Source organism: Carica papaya, chromosome 5, assembly GCF_054855325.1.
Source record: "Carica papaya isolate Zhongbai chromosome 5, ASM5485532v1, whole genome shotgun sequence".
In the NCBI taxonomy this organism is placed as follows: Eukaryota; Viridiplantae; Streptophyta; class Magnoliopsida; order Brassicales; family Caricaceae; genus Carica; species Carica papaya.
In genome coordinates, this window is record NC_142313.1 from 30,682,320 (window position 1) to 30,710,152 (window position 27,833).

The window sequence follows — 27,833 nt, forward strand, 5'->3', positions numbered from 1 at the left end:
GTCAAGAATCAGGGGCATTTTAATCGATATTAGAACGAGAAGGAGAGGTGCAGTGTGAACGCACAAGGAAACAAATGATGGGAGGGGGGGAGGGAAGATGGTGTGTATGTATTTTCAGCACGAAATTAAACATGTGCGGTCACACCAGCACAAATGCACCAGATCCCATAAGAACTCCGCAGTTATGTGTACTTTGGCGAAAGTAGTACAATGATGGGTTACCTCCTGGGAAGTTCTCGTGTTGCGCCCATTTTTTTTTTCAGATGTGCCGTTCGGCATTACGCGCGACTTTAATTATGGTCCACAGATTTATTCGCAAATGTGAGTCACGGCGCCGTGGCATTTTACCTGATATTTGAACGAGAACGAGAGGTGCAGTGCGCACGCACAAGGAAACAAATGACGGGAGGGGGAAGAATGGAGAATGAGTTTATCTATTTGCAGCGCAGAATTAAACGGGTGCGATCATACCAGCACTAATGCACCAGATCCCATCAGAACTCCGCAGTCAAGTGTGCTTGGCGAGATTAGTACTCGGATGGTTGACCTCCTGGGAAGTCCTCGTGTCGCACCAATTATTTTTCAGACGGGTCGTTCGACGTTACGCGCGTCTGGAACTAGGGTCCGCTAGTTTATACGCAAATGTGAGTCAAGAAGCAGGGGCATTTTAATCGATATTAGAACGAGAATGAGAGGTGAAGTGTGAACGCACATGGAAACAAATGACGAGCGGGGGAAGAAAGGAGAAGGAGTGTATGTATTTGCAGCGCGAAATTAAACAGGTGCGATCATACCAGCACTAAAACTCTGGATCCCATCAGAACTCCGCAGTTAAGTGTGCTTGGGCGAGAGTAGTACTCGGATGGGTGACCACCTGGGAAACCATCGTGTTGCTCCTATTTTTTTTCGGATGGGTTTTTCGATGTTATGCACGAATGGAATTATAAACCGCTGGTTCATTTGCAAAGGTGAGTCACGGTGCCGGAGCATATTACTTGATATTAGAACGAGAAAGAGAGATGCAGAGTGCACGAACAAGGAAACAAATGACGGAAGGGGCGATGGAAGGAGAAAGAGTTTATGTATTTGCAGCGCAAAATTAAACGGGTGCCATCATACCAGCACTAATGCATCGGATCCCATCAGAACTCCGCAGTTAATTGTGCTTGGGCGAGAGTAATACTCGGATGGGTGACCTCCTGGGAAGTCCTTGTGTCGCACTAGTTTTTTTTTCAGACGGGTCGTTCGACGTTAAGCGCGACTGGAACGAGGGTCCACTGGTTTATACGCAAATGTGAGTCAAGAAGCAGGGGCATTTTAATCGATATTAGAACGAGAAAGAGAGATGCAGAGTGCACGCACAAGGAAACAAATGACGGGAGGAGGGATGGAGGGAAAAAAAGTGTATGTATTTGCAGCGCAGAATGACACATGAGCAATCATACCAGCACCAATGCAACGGATTCTATCAGAACTCCGCAAGTTAAGGGTGCTTGGGCTAGAGAAGCACTAGGATGGGTGACCTCCTGCGAAGTCCTTATATTTCACCCATTTTCTTAGGTAGTCCTCGTGTTGCAACCATTTTTTTGCAGATGATTCTTTCGACGATACGCGCGACTTGAATTATGGTCCTCAGGTTTATTCGCAAATGTGAGTCACGGCACCGTAGCATTTTACTTGATATTAGAACGAGCACGGGAGGTGCAGTGCACACGCACAAGGAAACAAATGACGGGAGGGGCAAGAAAGGAGAAGGAGTTTATGTATTTGCAGCGTGGAATTAAACGGGTGCGATCATACCAGCACAAATGCACCGGATCCCATCAAACTCCGTAGTTAAGTGTGCTTTGGCGAAAGTAGTACAATGATGGGTTACCTCCTTGGAAGTTCTCGTGTTGCACCCATTTTTTTTTTCAGATGTGTCGTTCGACGTTACTCTCGACTTTAATTATGGTCCGCAGATTTATTCGCAAATGTGAGTCACGGCGCCGTGGCATTTTACTTGATATTTGAACGAGAACGAGAGGTACAGTACGCACGCATAAGGAAAGAAATGACGGGAGGGGGAAGAAAGGAGAAGGAGTTTATGTATTTGCAGTGCGAAATTAAACAGGTTCGATCATACCAGCACTAATGCACCGGATCCCATAAGAACTCTGCAGTTAAGTGTGCTTGGGCGAGAGTAGTACTCGGATGGGTGACCACATGGGAAGCCCTCGAGTTGCACCAATTTTTTTTTTATGCATAGTGCACGCACAAGGAAACAAATGATGGGAGGGGGGGAGGAAAGAAGGAGTGTATGTATTTTCAGCACGAAATTAAACAGGTGCGGTCACACCAGCACAAATGCACCGGATCCCATCAGAACTACACAGTTAAGTGTGCTTTGGCGAAAGTAGTACATTGATGGGTTACCTCCTGGGAAGTTCTCGTGTTGCACCCATTTTCTTTTCTTCAGATGTGCCGTTCGACGTTACGTACGACTTTAATTATGGTCTGCAGATATATTCGCAAATGTGAGTCACGGTGCTTTGGCATTTTACTTGATATTTGAACGAGAACGAGAGGTGCAGTGCGCACGCACAAGGAAACAAATGACGGGAGGGGGAAGAAAGGAGAAGGAGTTTATGTATTTGCAGCACGCAATTAAACGGGTGCGATCATACCAGCACTAATGCACCAGATCCCATCAGAACTCTGCAGTCAAGTGTGCTTGGCGAGATTAGTACTCTGATGGTTGACCTCCTGGGAAGTCCTTATATTTCACCCATTTTCTTGTGAAGTCCTCGTGTTGCACCCATTTTTTTGCAGATGATTCTTTCGACGTTACGCGCGACTTGAATTATGGTCCTCAGGTTTATTCGCAAATGTGAGTCACGGCGCTGTAGTATTTTACTTGATATTAGAAAGAGAACGGGAGGTGCAGTGCACACGCACAAGGAAACAAATGACGGGAGGGGGAAGAAAGGGGAATGAGTTTATGTATTTGGAGCGCAAAATTAAACAGGTGCGATCATACCAGCACTAATGCACCGGATCCCATCAGAACTCCGCAGTGAAGTGTGCTTGGGCGAGATTAGTACTCGGATGGGTGACCTCTTGGGAAGTCCTCGTGTCGCACCAATTTTTTTTTCAGACGGGTCCTTCGACGTTACGCGCGTCTAGAACTAGGGTGTGCTGGTTTATACGCAAATGTGAGTCAAGAAGCAGGGGCATTTTAATCGATATTAGAACGAGAATGAGAGGTGAAGTGTGAACGCACAAGGAAACAAATGATGGGAGGTGGAAGAAAGGAGAAGGAGTGTATGCATTTGCAGCGCGAAAGTAAACAGATGCGATCATATCAGCACTAAAGCTCTGGATCCCATCAGAACTCCGCAGTTAAGTGTGCTTGGGCGAGGGTAGTTCTCGGATGGGTGACCACTTGGGAAGCCCTCGTGTTGCATCGATTTTTTTTCGGATGGGTTGCTCGACGTTACGCGCGAATAGAATTATAAACCGCTGGTTCATTTGCAAAGATGAGTCACGGTGCCGGGGCATATTACTTGATATTAGAACGAGAAAGAGAAATGCAGAGTGCACGCACAAGGAAACAAATGACGGGAGGGGGGATGGGAGGAGAAAGAGTGTATGTATTTGCAGTGCAGAATGAAACATGAGGGATCATACCAGCACTAATGCAACGGATTCTATCAGACCTCCGCAGTTAAGGGTGCTTGGGCGAGAAAACTACTCGGATGGGTGACCTGCTGCGAAGTCCTTATATTTCACCCATTTTCTTGGGAGGTCCTCGTGTTGCACCCATCTTTTTGCAGATGATTCTTTCGACGTTACGCGCGACTTGATTTATGGTCCGCAGGTTTATTCGCAAATGTGAGTCACGGCGCCGTGGCATTTTACTTGATATTAGAACGAGTACGGGAGGTGCAGTGCGCACGCACAAGGAAACAAATGACGGGAGGAGGAAGAAAAGAGAAGGAGTGTATGTATTTGAAGCGCAAAATTAAACAAGTGGCATCATACCAGCACTAATGCACTGGATCCCATCAGAACTCTGCAGTTAAGTGTGCTTTGGCGAAAGTAGTACAATGATGGGTTACCTCCTGGGAAGTTCTCGTGTTTCACCTATTTTCCTTTTTTCAGATGTGTCGTTCGATGTTACGCGTGACTTGATTTATGGTCCGCAGGTTTATTCGCAAATATGAGTCACGGTGCCGTGGAATTTTACTTGATATTAAAACAAGTACGGGAGGTGCAGTGCGCACGCACAAGGAAACAAATGACGGGAGGAGGAAGAAAAGAGAAAGAGTGTATGTATTTGAAGCGCAAAATTAAACAAGTGGCATCATACCTGCACTAATGCACTAGATCCCATCAAAACTCTGCAGTTAAGTGTACTTGGGCGAGATTAATACTCGGATGGGTGGTCTCTTGGGAAGTCCTTCTATCGCAACAATTTTTTTTTCAGATGGGTCGTTCAACGTTACGCGCAACTGGAACTATGGTCCGCTGGCTTATACGCAAATGTGAGTCAAGAATCAGGGGCATTTTAATTGATATTAGAACGAGAAGGAGAGGTGCAGTGTGAGCGCACAAGGAAACAAATGATGGAAGGGGGGGAGGGAAGAAGGAGTGTATGTATTTTCAGAACGAAATTAAACAGGTGCGGTCACACCAGCACAAATGCACCGGATCCCATCAGAACTCCGCAGTGAAGTGTGCTTATATTTCACCCATTTTCTTGGGAGGTCCTCGTGTTGCACCCATCTTTTTGCAGATGATTCTTTCGACGCTACGCGCGACTTGATTTATGGTCCGCAGGTTTATTTGCAAATGTGAGTCACGGCGCCGTGGCATTTTACTTGATATTAGAATGAGTACGGGAGGTGCAGTGCGCACGCACACGGAAACAAATGACGGGAGGAGGAAGAAAAGATTAGAAGTGTATGTATTTGAAGCGCAAAATTAAACAAGTGGCATCATACCAGCACTAATGCACTGGATCCCATCAGAACTCTGCAGTTAAGTGTGCTTGGGCGAGAGTAGTACTCGGATGGGTGACCTCTTGAGAAGTCCTCGTATCGCAACAATGTTTTTTCAGATAGGTCGTTCGACATTACGCGCGACTGGAACTATGGTCCGCTGGTTTATACGCAAATGTGAGTCAAGAATCAGGGGCATTTTAATCGATATTAGAACGAGAATGAGAGGTGCAATGTGAACGCAAAAGGAAACAAATGATGGGAGGGCGGGAGGGAAGAAGGAGTGTATCTATTTTCAGCACGAAATTAAACAGGTGCGGTCACACCAGCACAAATGCACCGGATCCCATCAGAACTCCGCAGTTAAGTGTGCTTTGCCGAAAGTAGTACAATGATGGGTTACCTCCTGGGAAGTTCTCGTGTTGCACCCATTTTTTTTTTCAGATGTGCCGTTCGACGTTACGCGCGACTTTAATTATGGTCCGCAGATTTATTCGTAAATGTGAGTCACGGCGCCGTGGCATTTTACTTGATATTTGAACGAGAACGAGAGGTGTAGTGCGCACGCATAAGGAAACAAATGACGAGAGGGGGAAGAAAGGAGAAGGAGTGTATGTATTTACAGCCGAAAATGAAACAGGTGCGATCATACCAGCACTAATGCAACGGATTCTATCAGAACTCCGTAGGTAAAAGTGCTTGGGCGAGAGTAGTACTAGCATGGGGTACCTCCTGCGAAGTCCTTATATTTCACCCATTTTCTTGTGAAGTCCTCGTGTTGCACCCATTTTTTTGCAGATGATTCTTTCGACGTTACGCGCGACTTGTATTATGGTCCTTAGGTTTATTCGCAAATGTGAGTCACGGCGCTGTAGAATTTTACTTGATATTAGAACGAGAACGGGAGGTGCAGTGCGCACGCACAAGGCAACAAATGACGGGAGGGGGAAGAAAGGGGAATGAGTTTATATATTTGCAGCGCAAAATTAAACAGGTGCGATCATACCAGCACTAATGCACCGGATCCCATCAGAACTCCACAGTGAAGTATGCTTGGGCGAGATTAGTACTCGGATGGGTGACCTCCTGGGAAGTCCTCGTGTCCCACCAATTTTTTTTCAGACAGGTCGTTCGACGTTACGCTCGTCTAGAACTAGGGTCCGCTGGTTTATACGCAAATGTGAGTTAAGAAGCAGGGGCATTTTAATCGATATTAGAACGAGAATGAGAGGTGAAGTATGAACGCACAAGGAAACAAATGATGGGAGGTGGAAGAAAGGAGAAGGAGTGTATGTATTTGCAGCGTGAAATTAAACAGGTGCGATCATACCAGCACTAAAGCTCCGGATCCCATCAGAACTCCGCAGTTAAGTGTGCTAGGGCGAGGGTAGTACTCGGATGGGTGACCACTTGGGAAGCCCTTGTGTTGCACCTATTTTTTTTCGGATGGGTTGTTCGACGTTACGCGCGAATGAAATTATAAACTGCTGGTTCATTTGTAAAGGTGAGTCACGGTGCCGGGGCATATTACTTGATATTAGAACGAGAAAGAGAGATGCAGAGTGCACGCACAAGGAAACAAATGACGGGAGGGGGGATGAAAGGAGAAAGAGTGTATGTATTTGCAGTGCAGAATGAAACATGAGGGATCATACCAGCACTAATGCAACGGATTCTATCAGAACTCCGCAGTTAAGGGTGCTTGGGCGAGAAAAGTACTCGGATGGGTGACCTCCTGCGAAGTCCTTATATTTCACCCATTTTCTTGGGAGGTCCTCGTGTTGCACCCATCTTTTTGCAGATGATTCTTTCGACGTTACGCGCGACTTGATTTATGGTCCGCAGGTTTATTCGCAAATTTGAGTCACGGCGCCGTGGCATTTTACTTGATATTAGAACGAGTACGGGAGGTGCAGTGCGCACGCACAAGGAAACAAATGACGGGATGAGGAAGAAAAGAGAATGAGTGTATATATTTGAAGCGCAAAATTAAACAAGTGGCATCATACCAACACTACTGCACTGGATCCCATTAGAACTCTGCAGTTAAGTGTGCTTGGGCGAGAATAGTACTCGGATGGGTGACCTTTTGGGAAGTCCTCTTATCACAACAATTTTTTTCAGATGGGTCGTTCGACGTTACGCGCGACTGGAACTTTGGTTTGCTGGTTTATATGCAAATGTGAGTCAAGAATCAGGGGCATTTTAGTCGATATAAGAACGAGAATGAGAGGTGCAGTGTGAACGCACAAGGAAACAAATGATGGGAGGGGGGGGAGAGAAGAAGGAGTGTATGTATTTTCAGCACAAAATTAAACAGGTGCGGTCACACCAGCACAAATGCACCGGATCCCATCACAACTCCGCAGTTAAGTGTGGTTTGGCGAAAGTAGTACAATGATGGGTTACCTCCTGGGAAGTTCTCGTGTTGCACCCATTTTCTTTTTCTCAGATGTGCCGTTTGACGTTACTCGCGACTTTAATTATGGTCCGCAGATTTATTCGCAAATGTGAGTCACGACGCCGTGGCATTTTACTTGATATTTGAACGAGAACGAGAGGTGCAGTGCGCACGCACAAGGAAACGAATGACGGGAGGGGGAAAAAAGGAGAAGGAGTTTATGTATTTGCAGCGCAAAATTAAACAGGTATGATCATACCAGCACTAATGCACTGGATCCCATCAGAACTCTGCAGTTAAGTGTGCTTGGGCGATAGTTGTACTCGGATGGGTGACCTCCTGGGAATTCCTCGTGTCACACTAATTTTTTTTTTCAGACGGGTCGTTCGACGTTACGCGCGACTGGAACTAGGGTCCACTGGTTTATACGCAAATGTGAGTCAAGCAGCAGGGGAATTTTAATCGATATTAGAACGAGAAGGAGAGATGTAGAGTGCACGCACAAGGAAACAAATGATGGGAGGGGGGATGGAGGGAGAAAAAGTGTATGTATTTGCAGCGCAGAATGAAACATGAGAAATCATACTAGCACCAATGCAACGGATTCTATCAGAACTCCGCAAGTTAAGGGTGCTTGAGCGAGAGTAGCACTAGGATGGGTGACCTCCTGCGAAGTCCTAATATTTCACCCATTTTCTTAGGAAGTCCTCGTGTTGCACCCATTTTTTTGCAGATGATTCTTTCGACCATACGTGCGACTTGAATTATGGTCCTCAGGTTTATTCGCAAATGTGAGTCACGGCACCGTAGCATTTTACTTGATATTAGAACGAGCACGGTAGGTGCAGTGCGCACGCACAAGGAAACAAATGACGACAGGGGGAAAAAAGGAGAAGGAGTTTATGTATTTGCAGCGCGAAATTAAACAAGTGCAATCATACCAGCACTAATGCACCGGATCCCATCAGAACTCCGCAGTTAAGTGTGCTTGTGCGAGAGTAGTACTCGGATGGGTGACCTCCTGGCAAGTCCTCGTATCGCACCAATTTTTTTCAGACGGGTCGTTCGACGCTACGCGCGACTGAAACTAGGGTCCGCTGGTTTATACGAAAATGTGAGTCAAGAAGCAGGGGCATTTTAATCGATATTAGAACGAGAAGAAGAGGTGCAGTGTGAACGCACAAGGAAACAATTGATGGGAGGGGGAGGGAAGGAGAAGGACTGTATGTATTTTCAGCACGAAATGAAACAGGTGCGATCATACCAGCAATAATGCAACGGATTCTATCAGAACTCCGTAGGTAAGGGTGCTTGGGCGAGAGTAGTACTAGCATGGGTTACCTCCTGCGAAGTCCTTATATTTCACCCATTTTCTTGTGAAGTCCTCGTGTTGCACCCAATTTTTTGCAGATGATTCTTTCGACGATACGCGCGACTTGAATTATGGTCCTCAGGTTTATTCGCAAATGTGAGTCACGACGCTGTAGCATTTTACTTTGTATTAGAACGAGAACAGGAGGTGCAGTGCGCACGCACAAGGAAACGAACGACGGGAGGGAGATGAAAGGGGAATGAGTTTATGTATTTGCAGCGCACAATTAAACAGGTGCGATCATACCAGCACTAATGCACTGGATCCCATCAGAACTCCGCAGTGAAGTGTGCTTGGGCGAGATTAGTACTCGGATGGGTGACCTCCTGGGAAGTCCTCGTGTCGCACCAATTTTTTTTCAGACGGGTCGTTCGACGTTACGCGCGTCTGGAACTAGGGTCCGCTGGTTTATACGCAAATGTGAGTCAAGAAGCAGGGGCATTTTAATCGATATTAGAACGAGAATGAGAGGTGAAGTGTGAACGCACAAGGAAACAAATGAAAGGGAGGGGGAAGAATGGAGAAGGAGTGTATGTATTTTCAGCGCGAAATTAAACAGGTGCGATCATACCAGCACTAAAGCTCCGTATCCCATCAGAACCCCGTAGTTAAGTGTGCTTGGGCGAGGGTAGTACTCGGATGGGTGACCACTTGGGAAGCCCTCGTGTTGCACCTATTTTTTTTTGGATGGGTTGTTCGACGTTACGCGCGAATGGAATTATAAACCGCTGGTTCATTTGCAAAGGTGAGTCACGGTGCCGGGGCATATTACTTGATATTTGAACGAGAAAGAGAGATGAAGAGTGTACGCACAAGGAAACAAATGACGGGAGGAGGGATGGAAGGAGAAAGAGTGCATGTATTTGCAGTGTAGAATGAAACATAAGGGATCATACCAGCACTAATGCAACGGATTCTATCAGAACTCCACAGTTAAGGGTGCTTGGGCGAGAGTAGTACTTCGGATGGGTGACCACTTGGGAAGTCCTCGTGTTGCACCCATTTTCTTGGGAGGTCCTCGTGTTGCTCCCATCTTTTTGTAGATGATTCTTTCAACGTTACGCGCGACTTGATTTATGGTCCGCAGGTTTATTCGCAAATGTGAGTCACAGCACCGTGGCATTTTACTTGATATTAGAACGAGTACGGGAGGTGCAGTGCGCACGCACAAGGAAACAAATGACGGGAGGAGGAAGAAAAGAGAAGGAGTGTATGTATTTGAAGCGCAAAATTAAACAAGTGGCATCATACCAGCACTAATGCACTGGATTCCATTAGAACTCTGCAGTTAAGTGTGCATGGGCGAGAGTAGTACTCGGATGGGTGACCTCTTGAGAAGTCCTCGTATCGCAACAATTTTTTTTCAGATGGGTCGTTCGACGTTACGCGCGACTGGAACTATGGTCCGCTGGTTTATACGCAAATGTGAGTCAAGAATCAGGGGCATTTTAATCGATTTTAGAACGAGAAGGAGAGGTGCAGTGTGAACGCACAAGGAAACAAATGATGGGAGGGGGGGAGGGAAGAAGGAGTGTATGTATTTTCAGCACGAAATTAAACAGGTGCGGTCACACCAGCACAAATGCACCGGATCCCATCAGAACTCCGCAGTTAAGTGTGCTTTGGCGAAAGTAGTACAATGATGGGTTACCTCCTGAGAAGTTCTCGTGTTGCACCCATTTTCTTTGTTTCAGATGTGCCGTTTGACGTTACGCGCGACTTTAATTATGGTCCGCAGATTTATTCGCAAATGTGAGTCACGGCGCCGTGGCATTTTACTTGATATTTGAGCGAGAACGAGAGGTGCAGTACGCACGCACAAGGAAACAAATGGCGGGAGGGGGAAGAAAGGAGAAGGAGTTTATGTATTTGCAGCGCGAAATTAAACAGGTGCAATCATGCCAGTACTAATGCACCGGATCCCATCAGAACTCCGCAGTTAAGTGTGCTTGGGCGAGAGTAGTACTCAGATGGGTTACCTCTTGGGAAGTCCTCGTGTCGCACTAATTTTTTTTCAGACGGGTCGTTCGACGTTACGCGCGACTGGAACTAGGGTCCACTGGTTCATACGCAAATGTGAGTCAAGAAGCAGGAGCATTTTAATCGATATTAGAACGAGAAAGAGAGATGCAGAGCGCACGCACAAGGAAACAAATGACGGGAGGGGGGATGGAGGGAGAAAAAGTGTATGTATTTGCAGCGCAGAATGAAACATGAGCAATCATACCAGCACTAATGCAAGGGATTCTATCAGAACTCCGCAAGTTAACGGTGCTTGGGCGAGAGTAGCACTAGGATGGGTGACTTCCTGCGAAGTCCTTTTATTTCACCCATTTTCTTAGGAAGTCCTCGTGTTGCTCCCATTTTTTTGCAGATGATTCTTTCGACGATACGCGCGACTTGAATTATGGTCCTCAGGTTTATTGACAAATGTGAGTCACGGTACCGTAGCATTTTACTTGATATTAGAACGAGCACGGGAGGTGCAGTGCGCACGCACAAGGAAACAAATGACGGGAGGGGGAAGAAAGGAGATCGAGTTTATGTATTTGCAGCGTGGAATTAAACGGGTGCGATCATACCAGCACTAATGCACCGGATCCCATCAGAACTCCGCAGTTAAGTGTGCTTGGACGAGAGTAGTACTCGGATGGGTGACCTCCTGGGAAGTCCTCGTGTCGCACCAATTTTTTTTCAGACGGGTCGTTCGACGTTACGCGCGACTGGAACTAGGGTCCGCTGGTTTATACGCAAATGTGAGTCAAGAAGCAGGGGCATTTTAATCGATATTAGAACGAGAATGAGATATGTAGAGTGCACGCACAAGGAAACAAATGACGGGAGGGGGGATGGAGGGAGAAAAAGTGTATGTATTTGCAGCGCAAAATTAAAGAGGTGCGATCATACCAGCACTAATGCACCGGATCCCATCAGAACTCCGCAGTTAAGTGTGCTTGGGCGAGTGTAGTACTCGGATGGGTGACCTCTTGGGAAGTCCTCGTATCTCAACAATTTTTTTTCAGATGGGTCGTTCGACGTTACGCGCGATTGGAACTATGGTCCGCTGGTTTATACGCAAATGTGAGTCAAGAATCAGGGGCATTTTAATCGATATTAGAACGAGAAGGAGAGGTGCAGTGTGAACGCACAAGGAAACAAATGATGGGAGGGTGGGAGGGAAGAAGGAGTGTATGTATTTTCAGCACAAAATTAAACAGGTGCGGTCACACCAGCACAAATGCACCAGATCCCATCAGAACTTTGCAGTTAAGTGTGCTTTGGCAAAAGTAGTACAATGATGGGTTACCTCCTGGGAAGTTCTCGTGTTGCACCCATTTTCTTTTTTTCAGATGTGCCGTTCGACCTTACGTGCGACCTTAATTATGGTCCGCAGATTTTTTCGCAAATGTGAGTCACGGCACCGTGGCATTTTACTTGATATTTGAGCGAGAACGAGAGGTGCAGTGCGCACGCACAAGGAAACAAATGACGGGAGGGGGAATAAAGGAGAAGGAGTTTATGTATTTGCTGCGCCAAATTTAACAGGTTCGATCATACCTGCACTAATGCACCGGATCCCATCAGAACTCCGCAGTTAAGTGTGCTTGGGCGAGAGTAGTACTCGAATGGGTTACCTCTTGGGAAGTCCTCGTGTCGCACTAATTTTTTTTTCAAACGGGTCGTTCGACGTTACGTGCGACTGGAACAAGGGTCCACTGGTTTATACGTAAATGTGAGTCAAGAAGCAGGAGCATTTGAATCGATATTAGAACGAGAAAGAGAGATGCAGAGTGCACGCACAAGGAAACAAATGACGGGAGGGGGGATGGAGGTAGAAAAAGTATATGTATTTGCAGCGCAGAATGAAACATGAGCAATCATACCAGCACCAACGCAACGGATTCTATCAGAACTCCGCAAGTTAAAGGTGCTTGGGCGAGAGTAGCATTAGGATGGGTGACTTCCTGTGCAGTCCTTATATTTTACCCATTTTGTTAGGAAGTCCTCGTGTTGCACCCATTTTTTTGCAAATGATTCTTTCGACGATACGCGCGACTTGAATTATGGTCCTCAGGTTTATTCGCAAATGTGAGTCATGGCACCGTAGAATTTTACTTGATATTAGAACGAGCACGGGAGGTGCAGTGCGCACGCAAAAGGAAACAAATGACGGGAGGGGGAAGAAAGGAGAAGGAGTTTATGTATTTGAAGCGTGGAATTAAACGGGTGTGATTATACCAGCACTAATTCACCGGATCCCATCAAAACTCCGTAGTTAAGTGTGCTTGGGCGAGAGTAGTACTCGGATGGGTGACCTCCTGGGAAGTCCTCGTGTTGCACCAATTTTTTTTCAGACAGGTCGTTCGACATCACGCGCGACTGGAACTAGCGTCCGCTGATTTATTCGCAAATGTGAGTCAAGAAACAGGGGCATTTTAATCGATATTAAAACGAGAAGGAGAGGTGCAGTGTGAACGCATAAGGAAACAATTGATGGGAGGGGGAGGGAAGGAGAAGGAGTGTATGTATTTTCAGCACAAAATGAAACAGGTGCGATCATACCAACACTAATGCACCGGATCCCATCAGAACTCCGCAGTCAAGTGTGCTTGGCCGAGAGTTGTACTCGGATGGGTGAGCTCCTGGGAAGTCCTCGTGTCGCACCAATTTTTTTTCAGAAGGGTCGTTCGACGTTACGCAGGACTGGAACTAGGGTCCGCTGGTTTATACGCAAATGTGAGTCAAGAAGCAGGGGCATTTTAATCGATATTAGAACGAGAAGGAGAGGTGGAGTGTGAACGCACAAGGAAACAATTGATGGGAGGGGGAGAGAAGGAGAAGGAGTGTATGTATTTTCAGCACGAAATGAAACAGGTGCGATCATACAAGCACTAATGCAACGGATTCTATCAGAACTCCGTAGGTAAGGGTGCTTGGGCGAGAGTAGTACTAGCATGGGTTACCTCCTGCGAAGTCCTTATGTTTCACCCATTTTCTTGTGAAGTCCTCGTGTTGCACCCATTTTTTTGCAGATGATTCTTTCGACGTTATGCGCGACTTGAATTATGGTCCTCAGGTTTATTCGCAAATGTGAGTCACGGCGCTGTAAAATTTTACTTGATATTAGAAAGAGAACGGGAGGTGCAGTGCGCACGCACAAGGAAACGAATGACGGGAGAGGGGAAGAAAGGGGAATGAGTTTATGTATTTGCAGCGCAAAATTAAACAGGTGCGATCATACCAGCACTAATGCACCGGATCCCATCAGAACTCCGCAGTTAAGTATTTTTTGGCGAGAGTAGTACTAAGATTGGTGACCTCTTGGGAAGTCCTCGTGTCGCACCAATTTTTTTTCAGACAGGTCGTTCGACATCACGCGCGACTGGAACTAGCGTCCGCTGATTTATTCGCAAATGTGAGTCAAGAAACAGGGGCATTTTAATCGATATTAAAACGAGAAGGAGAGGTGCAGTGTGAACGCATAAGGAAACAATTGATGGGAGGGGGAGGGAAGGAGAAGGAGTGTATGTATTTTCAGCACAAAATGAAACAGGTGCGATCATACCAACACTAATGCACCGAATCCCATCAGAACTCCGCAGTCAAGTGTGCTTGGGCGAGAGTTGTACTCGGATGGGTGACCTCTTGGGAAGTCCTCGTGTCGCACCAATTTTTTTTCAGAAGGGTCGTTCGACGTTACGCGGGACTGGAACTAGGGTCCGCTGGTTTATACGCAAATGTGAGTCAAGAAGCAGGGGCATTTTAATCGATATTAAAACGAGAAGGAGAGGTGGAGTGTGAACGCACAAGGAAACAATTGATGGGAGGGGGAGGGAAGGAGAAGGAGTGTATGTATTTTCAGCACGAAATGAAACAGGTGCGATCATACAAGCACTAATGTAACGGATTCTATCAGAACTCCGTAGGTAAGGGTGCTTGGGCGAGAGTAGTACTAGCATGGGTTACCTCCTGCGAAGTCCTTATGTTTCACCCATTTTCTTGTGAAGTCCTCGTGTTGCACCCATTTTTTTGCAGATGATTCTTTCGACGTTACGCGCGACTTGAATTATGGTCCTCAGGTTTATTCGCAAATGTGAGTCACGGCGCTGTAAAATTTTACTTGATATTAGAAAGAGAACGGGAGGTGCAGTGCGCACGCACAAGGAAACAAATGACGGGAGAGGGGAAGAAAGGGGAATGAGTTTATGTATTTGCAGCGCAAAATTAAACAGGTGCGATCATACCAGCACTAATGCACCGGATCCCATCAGAACTCCGCAGTTAAGTGTTTTTTGGCGAGAGTAGTACTAAGATTGGTGACCTCCTGGGAAGTCCTTGTGTCGCACCAATTTTTTTTCAGACGGGTCGTTCGACGTTACGCGCGACTGGAACTAGGATCCGCTGGTTTATACGCAAATGTGAGTCAAGAAGCAGGGGCATTTTAATCGATATTAGAACGAGAAGGAGAGGTGCAGTACGAACGCACAAGGAAACAATTGATGGGAGGGGGAGGGAAGGAGAAGGAGTGTACGTATTTTCAGCGCGAAATGAAACAGGTGCGATAATACCAGCACTAATGCAACGGATTCTATCAGAACTCCGTAGGTAAGGGTGCTTGGGCGAGAGTAGTACTAGCATGGGTTACCTCCTGCGAAGTCCTTATGTTTCACCCATTTTCTTGTGAAGTCCTCGTGTTGCACCCATTTTTTTGCAGATGATTCTTTCGACGTTACGCGCGACTTGAATTATGGTCCTCAGGTTTATTCGCAAATGTGAGGCACGGCGCCGTGGCATTTTACTTGATATTAGAACGAGAACGGGAGGTGCAGTGCGTACGCACAACGAAACAAATGACGGGAGGGGGAAGAAAGGGGAATGAGTGTATGTATTTGCAACGCGAAATTAAACAGGTGTGATCATACCAGCATAAATGCACCGGATCCCATCAGAACTCCGCTGTTAAGTGTGCTTTGGCGAAAGTAGTACAATGATGGGTTACCTCGTGGGAAGTTCTCGTGTTACACCCGTTTACTTTTTTTCATATGTGCCGTTCGACGTTATGCGCGACTTTAATTATGGTCCACAGATTTATTCACAAATGTGACTCACTGTGTCGTGGCATCTTACTTGATATTTGAACGAGAACGAGAGGTGCAGTGTGCACGCACAAGGAAATAAATGACGGGAGGGGGAAGAAAGGAGAAGGAGTTTATGTATTTGCAGCGCAAAATTAAACAGGTGCGATCATACCAGCACTAATGCACCGGATCCCATCAGAACTCCGCACTTAAGTGTGCTTGGGCGAGAGTAGTACTCGGATGGGTGACCTCTTGGGAAGTCCTCGTGTCGCACTAATTTTTTTTTCAGACGGGTCGTTCGACGTTACGCGCGACTGGAACTAGGGTTCACTGGTTTATACGCAAATGTGAGTCAAGAAGCAGGGGCATTTTAATTGATATTAGAACGAGAAAGAGAGATGCAGAGTGCACGCACAAGGAAACAAATGACGGGAGGGGGATAGAGGGAGAAAAAGTGTATGTATTTGCAGCGCAGAATGAAACATGAGCAATCATACCAGCACCAATGCAACGGATTCTATCAGAACTCCCCAAGTTAAGGGTGCTTGGGCGAGAGTAGCACTAGGATGGGTGACCTCCTGCGAAGTCCTTATATTTCACCCATTTTTTTGCAGATGATTCTTTCGACGATACGCGGGACTTTAATTATGGTCCTCAAATTTATTCGCAAATGTGAGTCACGGCACCGTAGCATTTTACTTTATATTAGAACGAGCACGGTAGGTGCAGTGCGCACGCATAAGGAAACAAATGACGGGAGGGGGAAGAAAGGAGAAGGAGTTTATGTATTTGCAGCGCGGAATTAAACGGGGTGATCATACCAGCACTAATGCATCGGATCCTATCAGAACTCCGCAGTTAAGTGTGCTTGGGCGAGAGTTGTACTCGGATGGGTGACCTCCTGGGAAGTCCTCGTGTCGCACCAATTTTTTTTCAGACGGGTCGTTCGACGTTACGCGGGACTGGAACTAGGGTCCGCTGGTTTATACGCAAATGTGAGTCAAGAAGCAGGGGCATTTTAATCGATATTAGAACGAGAAGGAGAGGTGGAGTGTGAACGCACAAGGAAACAATTGATGGGAGGGGGAGGGAAGGAGAAGGAGTGTATGTATTTTCAGCACGAAATGAAACAGGTGCGATCATACCAGCACTAATGCAACGGATTTTATCAGAACTCCGTAAGTTAAGGGTGCTTGGGCGAGAGTAGCTCTAGGATGGGTGACCTCCTGCGAAGTCCTTATATTTCACCCATTTTCTTAGGAAGTCCTCGTGTTGCTCCCATTTTCTTGCAGATGATTCTTTCGACGATACGCGCGACTTGAATTATGGTCCTCAGGTTTATTGGCAAATCTGAGTCACGACACCGTAGCATTTTACTTGATATTAGAACGAGCACGAGAGGTGCAGTGCGCACGCACAAGGAAACAAATGACGGGAGGGGGAAGAAAAGAGAAAGAGTTTATGTATTTGCAGCGCGGAGTTAAACCGGTGCGATCATACCAGCACAAATGCAACGGATCCCATCAGAACTCCGCAGTTAGGTGTGCTTTGGCGAAAGTAGTACAATGATGGGTTACCTCCTGGGAAGTTCTCGTGTTGCACCCATTTTCTTTTTTTCAGATGTGCCGTTCGATGTTACGCGCGACTTTAATTATGGTCCGCAGATTTATTCGCAAATGTGAGTCACGGCGCCGTGGCATTTTACTCGATATTAAAACGAGAAGGAGAGGTGGAGTGTGAACGCACAAGGAAACAAATGATGGGAGGGTGGGAGGGAAGAAGGAGTGTATGTATTTTCAGCACAAAATTAAACAGGTGCGGTCACACCAGCACAAATGCACCAGATCCCATCAGAACTTCGCAGTTAAGTGTGCTTTGGCAAAAGTAGTACAATGATGGGTTACCTCCTGGGAAGTTCTCGTGTTGCACCCATTTTCTTTTTTTTAGATGTGCCGTTCGATGTTACGCGCGACTTTAATTATGGTCCGCAGATTTATTCGCAAATGTGAGTCACGGCACCGTGGCATTTTACTTGATATTTGAACGAGAACGAGAGGTGCAGTGCGCACGCACAAGGAAACAAATGACGGGAGGGGGAGGAAAGGAGAAGGAGTTTATGTATTTGCAGCACGGAATTAAACGGCTGCGATCATACCAGCACTAATGCACCGGAACCCATCAGAACTCCGCAGTTAAGTGCGCTTGGGCGAGAGTAGTACTCGGATGGGTGACCTCCTGGTAAGTCCTCGTGTCGCACCAATTTTTTTTCAGACGGGTCGTTCGACGTTACGCGCGACTGGAACTATGGTCCGTTGGTTTATACGCAAATATGAGTCAAGAAGCAGAGGCATTTTAATCGATATTAGAACGAGAGGGAGAGGTGCAGTGTGAACGCACAAGGAAACAATTGATGGGAGGGGGAGGGAAAGAGAAGGAGTGTATGTATTTTATGCACGAAATGAAACAGATGCGATCATACCAGCACTAATGCAACGGATTCTATCAGAACTCCGCAGGTAAGGGTGCTTGGGCGAGAGTAGTACTAGCATGGGTTACCTCCTACGAAGTCCTTATATTTCACCAATTTTCTTGTGAAGTCCTCGTATTGCACCCATTTTTTTGCAGATGATTCTTTCGACGTTACGCGCGACTTGAATTATGGTCCTCAGGTTTATTCGCAAATGTGAGTCACGGCGCCGTGGCATTTTACTTGATATTTGAACGAGAACGAGAGGTGCAGTGCGCACGCACAAGGAAACAAATGATGGGAGGGGGAAGAAAGGAGAAGGAGTGTATGTATTTGCAGCGTGAAATGAAACAGGTGCGATCATACCAGCACAAATGCAACAGATTCTATCAGAACTCCGTAGGTAAGGGTGCTTGGGCGAGAGTAGTACTAGCATGGCTTACCTCCTGCGAAGTCCTTATATTTCACCCATTTTCTTGTGAAGTCCTCGTGTTGCACCCATTTTTTTGTAGATTATTCTTTCGATGTTACGCGCGACTTGAATTATGGTTCTCAGGTGTATTCGCAAATGTGAGTCACGGTGCTGTAGCATTTTCTTGATATTAGAACGAGAACGGGAGGTGCAGTGCGCACGCACAAGGAAACAAATGACGGGAGGGGGAAGAAAGGAGATGGAGTTTATGTATTTGCAGCGCGGAATTAAACGGGTGCGATCATACCAGCACTAATGCACCGGATCCCATCAGAACTCCGCAGTTATGTGTGCTCGAGCAAGAGTAGTACTCGGATGGGTGACCTCCTGGGAAGTCCTCGTGTCGCACCAATTTTCTTTCAGACGGGTCTTTCGACGTTACGCGCGTCTGGAACTAGGGTCCACTAGTTTATACGCAAATGTGAGTCAAGAAGTAGGGGCATTTTAATCGATATTAAAACGAGAATGAGAGGTGAAGTGTGAACGCACAAGGAAACAAATGACGAGAGGGGGAAGAAAGGAGAAGGAGTGTATGTATTTGCAGCGCGAAATTAAACAGGTGCGATCTTACCAGCACTAAAGCTCCGGATCCCATCAGAACTCCGCAGTTAAGTGTGCTTGGGCGAGCGTAGTACTCGGATGGGTGACGACTTGGGAATCCCTCGTGTTGCACCTATTTTTTTTTGGATGGGTTGTTCGACATTACACGCGAATGGAATTATAAACCACTGGTTCATTTGCAAAGGTGAGTCACCGTGCCGGGGCATATTACTTGATATTAGAATGAGAAAGAGAGATGCAGAGTGCATGCACAAGGAAACAAATGACGGGAGGGGAGATGGGAGGAGAAAGAGTGTGTGTATTTGCAGTGCAGAATGAAACATGAGGGATCATACCAGCACTAATGCAACGGATTCTATCAGAACTCCGCAGTTAAGGGTGCTTGGGCGAAAAAAGTACTCGGATGGGTGGCCTCCTGCGAAGTCCTTATATTTCACCCATTTTCTTGGGAGGTCTTCGTGTTGCACCCGTCTTTTTGCAGATGATTCCTTCGACGTTATGCGCGACTTGATTTATGGTCCCAAGGTTTATTTGCAAATGTGAGTCACGGCGCCGTGACATTTTACTTGATATTAGAACGAGTACAGGAGGTGCAGTGCGCACGCACAAGGAAACAAATGACTGGGATGAGGAAGAAATGAGAATGAGTGTATGTAATTGAAGCGCAAAATTAAACAAGTGGCATCATACCAGCACTACTGCACTGGATCCCAACAGAACTCTACAGTTAAGTGTGCTTGGGCGAGAGTAGTACTCGGATGGGTGACCTCTTGGGAAGTCCTCGTATCGCAATAATTTTTTTTCAGATGGGTCGTTCGACGTTAGGCGCGACTAGAACTATGGTCCGCTGGTTTATACGCAAATGTGAGTCAAGAATCAGGGGCATTTTAATCGATATTAGAACGAGAAGGAGAGGTGCAGTGTGAACGCACAAGGAAACAAATGATGGGAGGGGGGAGGGAAGAAGGAGTGTATGTATTTTCAGCACGAAATTAAACAGGTGCGGTCACACCAGCACAAATGCACCGGATCCCATCAGAACTCCGCAGTTAAGTGTTCTTTGGCGAAAGTAGTACAATGATGGGTTACCTCCTGGGAAGTTCTCGTGTTGCACCCATTTTCTTTTTTTCAGATGTGTTGTTCGACGTTACATGCGACTTTAATTATGGTCCGCAGGTTTATTCGAAAATGTGAGTTACGGCGCCGTGGAATTTTACTTGATTTTTGAACGAGAACGAGAGGTGCAGTGCGCACGCACAGGGAAACAAATGACGGGAGGGGGAAGAAAGGAGAAGGAGTTTATGTATTTGCAGTGCGAAATTAAACGGGTGCGATCAAACCAGCACTAATGCACCGGATCCCATCAGAACTCCGCAGATAAGTGTGCTTGGGCGAGAGTAGTACTTGGATGGGTGACCTCCTGGGAAGTCCTCGTGTCGCACTATTTTTTTTTTCAGACGGGTTGTTCGACGTTACGCGCGCTGGAACTATAATCCGCTGGTTTATACGCAAATGTGAGTCAAGAATCTGGGCCATTTTAATCGATATTAGAACGAGAAAGAGAGGTGCAGTGTGAATGCACAAGGAAACAAATGATGGGAGGGGGGGAGGGAAGAAGGAATGTATGTATTTTCAGCCTGAAATTAAACAGGTGCGGTCACACCAGCATAAATGCACCGGATCCCATCAGAACTCCGCAGTTAAGTGTGCTTTGACGAAAGTAGTACAATGATGGGTTACCTCCTGGGAAGTTCTCTTGTTGCACCCACTTTCTTTTTTTCAGATGTGCCGTTCGACGTTACGCGCAACTTTAATTATGGTCCGCAGATTTATTCGCAAATGTGAGTCACGGCGCTGTGGCATTTTACTTGATATTTGAACGAGAACGAGAGGTGCAGTGCGCACACACAAGGAAACAAATGACGGGAGGGGGAAGAACGGAGAAGTAGTTTATGTATTTGCAGCGCAAACTTAAACGGGTGCGATCAAACCAGCACTAATGCACCGGATCCCATCAGAACTCTGTAGTTAAGTGTGCTTGGGCGAGAGTAGTACTTGGATGGGTGACATCCTGGGAAGTCCTCGTGTCGCACTAATTTTTTTTTTCAGACGGGTTGTTCGACGTTACGCGCGACTGGAACTAGGGTCCACTGGTTTATACGCAAATGTGAGTCAAGAAGCAGGGGCATTTTAATCGATATTAGAACGAGAAGGAGAGATGCAGAGTGCACGCACAAGGAAACAAATGACGGGAGGGGGGATGGATGATGAAAAAGTTTATGTATTTACAGCGCAGAATGAAACATGAGCAATCATACCAGCACCAATGCAACGGATTCTATCAGAACCCCGAAAGTTAAGGGTGCTTGGGCGAGAGTAGCACTAGGATGGGTGACCTCCTGCGAATTCCTTATATTTCACCCATTTTCTTAGGAAGTCCTCGTATTGCACCGATTTTTTGCAGATAATTCTTTTGACGTTACGCGCGACTTGAATTATGGTCCTCAGGTTTATTCGTAAATGTGAGTCACGGCGCTGTAACATTTTACTTGATATTAGAACGAGAACGGGAGCTGCAGTGCGCACGCATAAGGAAACAAATGACCAGAGGGGGACGAAAGGGGAATGAGTTTATGTATTTGCAGCGGGAAATTAAACAGGTGTGATCATACCAGCACTAATGCACCGGATCCCATTAGAACTCTGCAGTTAAGTGTGCTTGGGCGAGAGTAGTACTCGGATGTGTGACCTCCTAGGAATTCCTAGTGTTGCACTAATTATTTTTTCAGACGGGTCGTTCGACGTTACGCGCGACTGGAACTAGGGTCCGCTGGTTTATACGCAAATGTGAGTCAAGAAGCAGGGGCATTTTAATCGATATTAGAACGAGAAGGAGAGATGCAGAGTGCACGCACAAGGTAAAAACAAACAGGAGGGGGGATGGAGGGAGAAAAAGTGTATGTATTTGCAGCGCAGAATGAAACATGAGCAATCATACCAGCACCAATGCAACGGATTCTACAAGAACTCCGCAAGTTAAGGGTGCTTGGGCGAGAGTAGCACTAGGATGGGTGACCTCCTGCGAAGTCCTTATATTTCACCCATTTTCTTGGGAGGTCCTCGTGTTGCACCCATCTTTTTGCAGATGATTCTTTCGACGTTACGCGCGACTTGATTTATGGTCCGCAGGTTTATTCGCAAATGTGAGTCACGGCGTCGTGGCATTTTACTTGATATTAGAACGAGAACTGGAGGTGCTGTGCGCACGCACAAGAAAATAAATGACGGGAGGAGGAAGAAAAGATAAGGAGTATATGTATTTGAAGCGCAAAATTAAACAAGTGGCATCATACAAGTGCTAATGCACTGGATCCCATCAGAACCCTGCAGTTAAGTGTGCTTGGGCGAGAGTAGTACTCGGATGGGTGACCTCCTGGGAAGTCCTCGTGTCGCAATAATTTTTTTTCAAACGGGTCGTTCGACATTACGCACGACTGGAACTATGGTCTGCTGGTTTATACGCAAATGTGAGTCAAGAAGCAGGGGCATTTTAATCGATATTAGAACGAGAAGGAGATGTGCAGTGTGAACGCACAAGGAAACAATTGATGGGAGAAGGAGGGAAGGAGAAGGAGTGTATGTATTTTCAGCACGAAATGAAACAAGTGCGATCAAACCAGCACAAATGCAACGGATTCTCTCAGAACTCCGTAGGTAAGGGTGCTTTGGCGAGAGTAGTACTAGCATGGGTTACCTCCTGCGAAGTCCTTATATTTCAACCATTTTCTTCTGAAGTCCTTGTGTTGCACCCATTTTTTTTGCAGACGATTCTTTCGGCGTTATGCGCGACTTGAATTATGGTCCTCAGGTTTATTCGCAAATGTGAGTCACGGCGTCGTGGCATTTTACTTGATATTAGAACGAGAACGGGAGGTGCAGTGCGCACGCACAAGGAAACAAATGACGGGAGGGGGAAGAAAGGGGAATGAGTGTATGTATTTGCAGCGCGAAATTAAATAGGTGCGATCATACAATCACAAATGCGCCGGATCCCATCAGAACTCCGCAGTTAAGTGTGCTTTAGCGAAAGTAGTACAATGATGGGTTACCTCGTGGGAACTTCTCGTGTTGCACCCATTTTCTTTTTTTCAGATGTTCCGTTCGACGTTACGCGCGACTTTAATTTTGGTCCGCAAATTTATTCGCAAATGTGAGTCACGGCGTTGTGGCATTTTACTTAATATTTGAACGAGAACGAGAGGTGCAGTGTGCACGCACAAGGAAACAAAAGACGGGAGGGGGAAGAAAGGAGAAGGAGTTTATGTATTTGCAGCGCAAAATTAAACAGGTGCGATCATACCAGCACTAATTCACCGGATCCCATCAGAACTCCGCAGTTAAGTGTGTTTGGGCGAGAGTAGTACTCGGATGGGTGACCTCTTGGGAAGTCCTCGTGCCGCATTAATTTTTTTTTTCAAACGGGTCGTTCGACGTTACGCGCGAATGGAACTAGGGTTCGCTGGTTTATACGCAAATGTGAGTCAAGAAGCAGGGGCATTTTAATCGATATTAGAACGAGAAAGAGAGATGTAGAGTGCACGCACAAGGAAACAAATGACGGGAGGGGGGATGGAGGGAGAAAAAGTGTATGTATTTGCAGCGCAGAATGAAACAGGAGCAATCATACCAGCACCAATGCAACGGATTCTATCAAAACTCTGCAAGTTAAGGGTGCTTGGGCGAGAGTAGCACTAGGATGGGTGACTTCCTGCGAAGTCCTTATATTTCACCCATTTTCTTAGGAAGTCCTCGTGTTGTACCTTTTTTTTTGCAGATGATTCTTTCGACGATACGCGCGACTTGAATTATGGTCCACAGGTTTATTCGCAAATGTGAGTCACGGCACCGTAGCATTTTACTTGACATTAGAACGAGCACGGGAGGTGCAGTGCGCACGCACAAGGAAACAAATGACGGGAGGGGGAAGAAAGGAGAAGGAGTTTATGTATTTGCAGCGCGAAATTAAACGGGTGCGATCATACCAGCACTAATGCACCGGATCCCATCAGAACTCCGCAGTTAAGTGAGTTTGGGTGAGAGTAGTACTCGGATGGGTGACCTCCTGGGAAGTCTTCGTGTCGCACCAATTTTATTTCAAACGGGTCGTTCGACGTTACACGCGACTGGAACTAGGGTCCGCTGGTTTATACGCAAATGTGAGTCAAGAATCAAGGGCATTTTAATCGATATTAGAACGAGAAGGAGAGGTGCAGTGTGAACGCACAAGGAAACAAATGATGGGAGGGGGGGAGGGCAGAAGGAGTGTATGTATTTTCAGCACGAAATTAAACAGGTGCGGTCACACCAGCACAAAAGCACCGGATCCCATCAGAACTCCGCAGTTAAGTGTGCTTTGGCGAAAGTAGTACAATGATGGGTTACCTCCTGGGAAGTTCTCGTGTTGCACCCTTTTTTTTTTTCAGATGTGCCGTTCGACGTTACGCGCGAATAAACCTGCGGACAAAAAATCAAGTCGCGCGTAACGTCGAAAGAATCATCTGCAAAAAGATGGGTGCAACACGAAGACCTCCCATGAAAATGGGTGCAACACGAGGACTTCCGAAGTGGTCACCCATCCGAGTACTACTCTTGCCCAAGCACCCTTAACTGCGGAGTTCTGATAGAATCTGTTGCATTAGTACTGGTATGATCCCTCATGTTTCATTATGCACTGCAAATACATACACTCTTTCTCCTTCCATCCCTTCTCCCGTCATTTGTTTCCTTGTGCGTGCACTCTGCATCTCTCTTTCTCGTTCTAATATCAAGTAATATGCCCCTGCACCGTGACTCACCTTTGCAAATGAACCAGCGGTTTATAATTCCATTCGTGCGTAACGTCGAAAAACCCATCCGAAAAAAAATAGGTGCAACACGAGGGCTTCCCAAGTGGTCACCCATCCGAGTACTACTCTCGCCCAAGCAAACTTAACTGCGGAGTTCTGATGGGATCCGGGGCTTTAGTGCTGGTAAGATCGCACCTGTTTAAATTCGCACTGCAAATACATACACTCATTCTTCTTTCTTCCCCCTTCCGTCATTTGTTTCCTTGTGCGTTCACACTTCACCTCTCATTCTCGTTCTAATATCGATTAAAATGCCCCTCCTTATTGACTCAAATTTGCATACAAACCAGCGGACCCTAGTTCCAGACGTGCGTAATGTCAAACGACCCGTCTGAAAAAAAATTGGTGCGACACGAGGACTTCCCATGAGGTAACCCATCATTGTACTACTTTCGCCAAAGCACACTTAACTGCGGAGTTCTGATGGGATCTGGTGCATTTGTGCTGGTGTGACCGCACCTGTTTAATTTCGTGCTGAAAATACATGCACTCCTTCTTCCCTCCCCCCTCCCATCATTTGTTTCCTTATGCGTTCACACTGCACCTCTCCTTCTCGTTCTAATATCGATTAAAATGCTCCTGATTCTTGACTCACATTTGCGTATAAACCAGCGGACCATAGTTCCAGTCGCGCGTAACGTCGAACGACCCATCTGAAAAAAAATTGTTGCGATACGAGGATTTCCCAAGAGGTCACCCATCCGAGTACTACTCACGCCCAAGCACACTTAACTGCAGAGTTCTGATGGGATCCAGTGCATCAGTGCTGGTATGATGCCACCCGTTTAATTCCGCGCTGCAAATACATAAACTCCTTCTCCTTTCTTCCCCCTCCCGTCATTTGTTTCCTTGTGCGTGCGCACTGTACCTCTCGTTCTCGCCCAAGCACACTTCACTGCGGAGTTCTGATGGGATCCGGTGCATTAGTGCTGGTATGATCGCACCTGTTTAATTTTGCGCTGCAAATACATAAACTCATTCCCCTTTCTTCCCCTTCCCGCCATTTGTTTCCTTGTGCGTGCGCACTGCACCTCCCATTCTCGTTCTAATATCAAGTAAAATGCTACACCGCTGTGACTCACATTTGCGAATAAACCTGAGGACCATAATTCAAGTCGCACGTAACGTTGAAAGAATCATCTGCAAAAAAATGGGTGCAACACGAGGACTTCCCAAGTGGTCACCCATCCGAGTACTACTCTCGCCCAAGCACACTTAATTGCGGAGTTATGATGGGATCTGTTGCATTAGTGCTGGTATGATCGCACCTGATTAATTTCGCGCTGCAAATACATAAACTCCTTCTCCTTTCTTCCCCCTCCCGTCATTTGTTTCCTTGTGCGTGCACTCTGCATCTCTCTTTCTCGTTCTAATATCAAGTAATATGCCCCGGCACCGTGACTCACCTTTGCAAATGAACCAGCGGTTTATAATTCCATTCGCGCCTAACGTCGAACAACCCATCCGAAAAAAAATAGGTGCAAGACGAGGGCTTCCCAAGTGGTCACCCATCCGAGTACTACTCTCGCCCAAGCACACCTAACTACGGAGTTCTGATGGGATCCGAGGCTTTAGTGCTGGTAAGATCGCACCTGTTTAATTTCGCGATGCATATACATACACTCCTTCTCCTTTCTTCCCCCTCCCGTCATTTGTTTCCTTGTGCGTTCACACTTCAGCTCTCATTCTCGTTCTAATATCGATTAAAATGCCCCTGCTTCTTGACTCACATTTGCGTATAAACCAGCGGACTCTAGTTCCAGTCGCGCGTAACGTCGAACGACCTGTCTGAAAAAAAAAAAATTAGTGCGACAAGAGGACTTCCCAGGAGGTCACCCATCCGAGTACTACTCTCTCCCAAGCACACTTAACTGCGGAATTCCGATGGGATCCGGTGCATTAGTGCTGGTATGATCCCTCATATTTCATTCTGCACTGCAAATACATACACTCTTTCTCCTTCTATCCCCTCTCCCGTCATTTGTTTCCTTGTGCGTGCACTCTGCATCTCTCTTTCTCGTTCTAATATCAAGTAATATGCCCCGGCACCGTGACTCACCTTTGCAAATGAACCAGCGGTTTATAATTCCACTCGCGCGTAACGTCGTACAACCCATCCAAAAAAAAAATATGTGCAACACGAGTGCTTCCCAGGTGGACACCCATCCGAGTACTACTCTCGTCCAAGCATACTTAACTGCGAAGTTCTGATGGGATCCGGATCTTTAGTGCTGGTATGATCGCAGCTGTTTAATTTTGCGCTGCAAATACATAAACTCATTCCCCTTTCTTCCCCCTCCCGTCATTTGTTTCCTTGTGCGTGCGCACTGCACCTCCCGTTCTCGTTCTAATATCAAGTAAAATGCTACAGCGCCGTGACTCACATTTGCGAATAAACTTGAGGACCATAATTCAAGTCGCGCGTAACGTCGAAAGAATCATCTGTAAAAAAATGGGTGCAACACGAGGACTTCACAAGAAAATGGGTGAAATATAAGGACTTCGCAGGAGGTAACCCATGCTAGTACTACTCTCGCCCAAGCACCCTTACCTACGGAGTTCTGATAGAATCCGTTGCATTAGTGCTGGTATG

The 27,833-nt window shown here is 46.5% G+C and overlaps 7 non-coding genes and 49 pseudogenes across 7 annotated transcripts; 49 read left to right on the forward strand and 7 right to left on the reverse strand.

The window, feature by feature from the left end:
* Positions 1-457: 457 nt before the first annotated feature.
* LOC148263230 (5S ribosomal RNA) lies at positions 458-575 on the forward strand (annotated as a pseudogene).
* A 205-nt stretch (positions 576-780) lies between these two features.
* On the forward strand, positions 781-899 carry LOC148263231 (5S ribosomal RNA). Its single transcript, XR_015820694.1, has one exon. It is a non-coding gene; the product is annotated as a 5S ribosomal RNA (ribosomal RNA).
* Positions 900-1,105: 206 nt separating this feature from the next.
* LOC148263232 (5S ribosomal RNA) lies at positions 1,106-1,224 on the forward strand (annotated as a pseudogene).
* A 562-nt stretch (positions 1,225-1,786) lies between these two features.
* On the forward strand, positions 1,787-1,904 carry LOC148263233 (5S ribosomal RNA; annotated as a pseudogene).
* A 207-nt stretch (positions 1,905-2,111) lies between these two features.
* On the forward strand, positions 2,112-2,230 carry LOC148263234 (5S ribosomal RNA; annotated as a pseudogene).
* A 94-nt stretch (positions 2,231-2,324) lies between these two features.
* LOC148263235 (5S ribosomal RNA) lies at positions 2,325-2,443 on the forward strand (annotated as a pseudogene).
* Positions 2,444-2,652: 209 nt separating this feature from the next.
* On the forward strand, positions 2,653-2,770 carry LOC148263236 (5S ribosomal RNA; annotated as a pseudogene).
* Positions 2,771-3,005: 235 nt separating this feature from the next.
* On the forward strand, positions 3,006-3,124 carry LOC148263237 (5S ribosomal RNA). The gene has a single exon (XR_015821081.1). It is a non-coding gene; the product is annotated as a 5S ribosomal RNA (ribosomal RNA).
* A 206-nt stretch (positions 3,125-3,330) lies between these two features.
* On the forward strand, positions 3,331-3,449 carry LOC148263238 (5S ribosomal RNA; annotated as a pseudogene).
* Positions 3,450-4,009: 560 nt separating this feature from the next.
* LOC148263239 (5S ribosomal RNA) lies at positions 4,010-4,128 on the forward strand (annotated as a pseudogene).
* Positions 4,129-4,972: 844 nt separating this feature from the next.
* On the forward strand, positions 4,973-5,090 carry LOC148263240 (5S ribosomal RNA; annotated as a pseudogene).
* A 204-nt stretch (positions 5,091-5,294) lies between these two features.
* Positions 5,295-5,413, forward strand: LOC148263241 (5S ribosomal RNA; annotated as a pseudogene).
* A 561-nt stretch (positions 5,414-5,974) lies between these two features.
* LOC148263242 (5S ribosomal RNA) lies at positions 5,975-6,093 on the forward strand (annotated as a pseudogene).
* Positions 6,094-6,298: 205 nt separating this feature from the next.
* On the forward strand, positions 6,299-6,417 carry LOC148263243 (5S ribosomal RNA). Its single transcript, XR_015819799.1, has one exon. It is a non-coding gene; the product is annotated as a 5S ribosomal RNA (ribosomal RNA).
* Positions 6,418-7,300: 883 nt separating this feature from the next.
* LOC148263244 (5S ribosomal RNA) lies at positions 7,301-7,419 on the forward strand (annotated as a pseudogene).
* Positions 7,420-7,628: 209 nt separating this feature from the next.
* Positions 7,629-7,747, forward strand: LOC148263245 (5S ribosomal RNA; annotated as a pseudogene).
* A 563-nt stretch (positions 7,748-8,310) lies between these two features.
* LOC148263246 (5S ribosomal RNA) lies at positions 8,311-8,429 on the forward strand (annotated as a pseudogene).
* Positions 8,430-8,987: 558 nt separating this feature from the next.
* Positions 8,988-9,106, forward strand: LOC148263247 (5S ribosomal RNA). The gene has a single exon (XR_015820078.1). It is a non-coding gene; the product is annotated as a 5S ribosomal RNA (ribosomal RNA).
* A 206-nt stretch (positions 9,107-9,312) lies between these two features.
* Positions 9,313-9,431, forward strand: LOC148263248 (5S ribosomal RNA; annotated as a pseudogene).
* A 562-nt stretch (positions 9,432-9,993) lies between these two features.
* LOC148263249 (5S ribosomal RNA) lies at positions 9,994-10,111 on the forward strand (annotated as a pseudogene).
* A 204-nt stretch (positions 10,112-10,315) lies between these two features.
* On the forward strand, positions 10,316-10,434 carry LOC148263250 (5S ribosomal RNA; annotated as a pseudogene).
* A 209-nt stretch (positions 10,435-10,643) lies between these two features.
* LOC148263251 (5S ribosomal RNA) lies at positions 10,644-10,762 on the forward strand (annotated as a pseudogene).
* A 561-nt stretch (positions 10,763-11,323) lies between these two features.
* LOC148263252 (5S ribosomal RNA) lies at positions 11,324-11,442 on the forward strand. Its single transcript, XR_015821016.1, has one exon. It is a non-coding gene; the product is annotated as a 5S ribosomal RNA (ribosomal RNA).
* Positions 11,443-11,648: 206 nt separating this feature from the next.
* On the forward strand, positions 11,649-11,767 carry LOC148263253 (5S ribosomal RNA; annotated as a pseudogene).
* Positions 11,768-11,971: 204 nt separating this feature from the next.
* On the forward strand, positions 11,972-12,090 carry LOC148263254 (5S ribosomal RNA; annotated as a pseudogene).
* A 209-nt stretch (positions 12,091-12,299) lies between these two features.
* Positions 12,300-12,418, forward strand: LOC148263255 (5S ribosomal RNA; annotated as a pseudogene).
* Positions 12,419-12,980: 562 nt separating this feature from the next.
* On the forward strand, positions 12,981-13,099 carry LOC148263256 (5S ribosomal RNA; annotated as a pseudogene).
* A 205-nt stretch (positions 13,100-13,304) lies between these two features.
* Positions 13,305-13,423, forward strand: LOC148263257 (5S ribosomal RNA; annotated as a pseudogene).
* A 560-nt stretch (positions 13,424-13,983) lies between these two features.
* Positions 13,984-14,102, forward strand: LOC148263258 (5S ribosomal RNA; annotated as a pseudogene).
* Positions 14,103-14,307: 205 nt separating this feature from the next.
* Positions 14,308-14,426, forward strand: LOC148263259 (5S ribosomal RNA; annotated as a pseudogene).
* Positions 14,427-14,986: 560 nt separating this feature from the next.
* Positions 14,987-15,105, forward strand: LOC148263260 (5S ribosomal RNA; annotated as a pseudogene).
* A 559-nt stretch (positions 15,106-15,664) lies between these two features.
* On the forward strand, positions 15,665-15,783 carry LOC148263261 (5S ribosomal RNA; annotated as a pseudogene).
* Positions 15,784-15,992: 209 nt separating this feature from the next.
* LOC148263262 (5S ribosomal RNA) lies at positions 15,993-16,111 on the forward strand. The gene has a single exon (XR_015820379.1). It is a non-coding gene; the product is annotated as a 5S ribosomal RNA (ribosomal RNA).
* A 530-nt stretch (positions 16,112-16,641) lies between these two features.
* On the forward strand, positions 16,642-16,760 carry LOC148263263 (5S ribosomal RNA; annotated as a pseudogene).
* A 560-nt stretch (positions 16,761-17,320) lies between these two features.
* On the forward strand, positions 17,321-17,439 carry LOC148263264 (5S ribosomal RNA; annotated as a pseudogene).
* A 208-nt stretch (positions 17,440-17,647) lies between these two features.
* Positions 17,648-17,766, forward strand: LOC148263265 (5S ribosomal RNA; annotated as a pseudogene).
* A 209-nt stretch (positions 17,767-17,975) lies between these two features.
* On the forward strand, positions 17,976-18,094 carry LOC148263266 (5S ribosomal RNA; annotated as a pseudogene).
* Positions 18,095-19,006: 912 nt separating this feature from the next.
* LOC148263267 (5S ribosomal RNA) lies at positions 19,007-19,125 on the forward strand (annotated as a pseudogene).
* A 205-nt stretch (positions 19,126-19,330) lies between these two features.
* Positions 19,331-19,449, forward strand: LOC148263268 (5S ribosomal RNA; annotated as a pseudogene).
* Positions 19,450-20,011: 562 nt separating this feature from the next.
* On the forward strand, positions 20,012-20,129 carry LOC148263269 (5S ribosomal RNA; annotated as a pseudogene).
* A 203-nt stretch (positions 20,130-20,332) lies between these two features.
* On the forward strand, positions 20,333-20,451 carry LOC148263270 (5S ribosomal RNA; annotated as a pseudogene).
* Positions 20,452-20,660: 209 nt separating this feature from the next.
* Positions 20,661-20,779, forward strand: LOC148263271 (5S ribosomal RNA). The gene has a single exon (XR_015819958.1). It is a non-coding gene; the product is annotated as a 5S ribosomal RNA (ribosomal RNA).
* Positions 20,780-20,983: 204 nt separating this feature from the next.
* Positions 20,984-21,102, forward strand: LOC148263272 (5S ribosomal RNA; annotated as a pseudogene).
* A 209-nt stretch (positions 21,103-21,311) lies between these two features.
* On the forward strand, positions 21,312-21,430 carry LOC148263273 (5S ribosomal RNA; annotated as a pseudogene).
* A 562-nt stretch (positions 21,431-21,992) lies between these two features.
* On the forward strand, positions 21,993-22,111 carry LOC148263274 (5S ribosomal RNA; annotated as a pseudogene).
* A 1,241-nt stretch (positions 22,112-23,352) lies between these two features.
* Positions 23,353-23,471, forward strand: LOC148263275 (5S ribosomal RNA; annotated as a pseudogene).
* A 209-nt stretch (positions 23,472-23,680) lies between these two features.
* On the forward strand, positions 23,681-23,799 carry LOC148263276 (5S ribosomal RNA; annotated as a pseudogene).
* A 563-nt stretch (positions 23,800-24,362) lies between these two features.
* On the forward strand, positions 24,363-24,481 carry LOC148263277 (5S ribosomal RNA; annotated as a pseudogene).
* A 204-nt stretch (positions 24,482-24,685) lies between these two features.
* LOC148263278 (5S ribosomal RNA) lies at positions 24,686-24,804 on the forward strand (annotated as a pseudogene).
* Positions 24,805-25,258: 454 nt separating this feature from the next.
* Positions 25,259-25,377, reverse strand: LOC148263279 (5S ribosomal RNA; annotated as a pseudogene).
* A 205-nt stretch (positions 25,378-25,582) lies between these two features.
* On the reverse strand, positions 25,583-25,701 carry LOC148263280 (5S ribosomal RNA; annotated as a pseudogene).
* A 203-nt stretch (positions 25,702-25,904) lies between these two features.
* Positions 25,905-26,022, reverse strand: LOC148263281 (5S ribosomal RNA; annotated as a pseudogene).
* Positions 26,023-26,391: 369 nt separating this feature from the next.
* LOC148263282 (5S ribosomal RNA) lies at positions 26,392-26,510 on the reverse strand (annotated as a pseudogene).
* A 205-nt stretch (positions 26,511-26,715) lies between these two features.
* On the reverse strand, positions 26,716-26,834 carry LOC148263283 (5S ribosomal RNA; annotated as a pseudogene).
* A 209-nt stretch (positions 26,835-27,043) lies between these two features.
* On the reverse strand, positions 27,044-27,162 carry LOC148263284 (5S ribosomal RNA; annotated as a pseudogene).
* Positions 27,163-27,369: 207 nt separating this feature from the next.
* Positions 27,370-27,488, reverse strand: LOC148263285 (5S ribosomal RNA; annotated as a pseudogene).
* Positions 27,489-27,833: the final 345 nt, after the last annotated feature.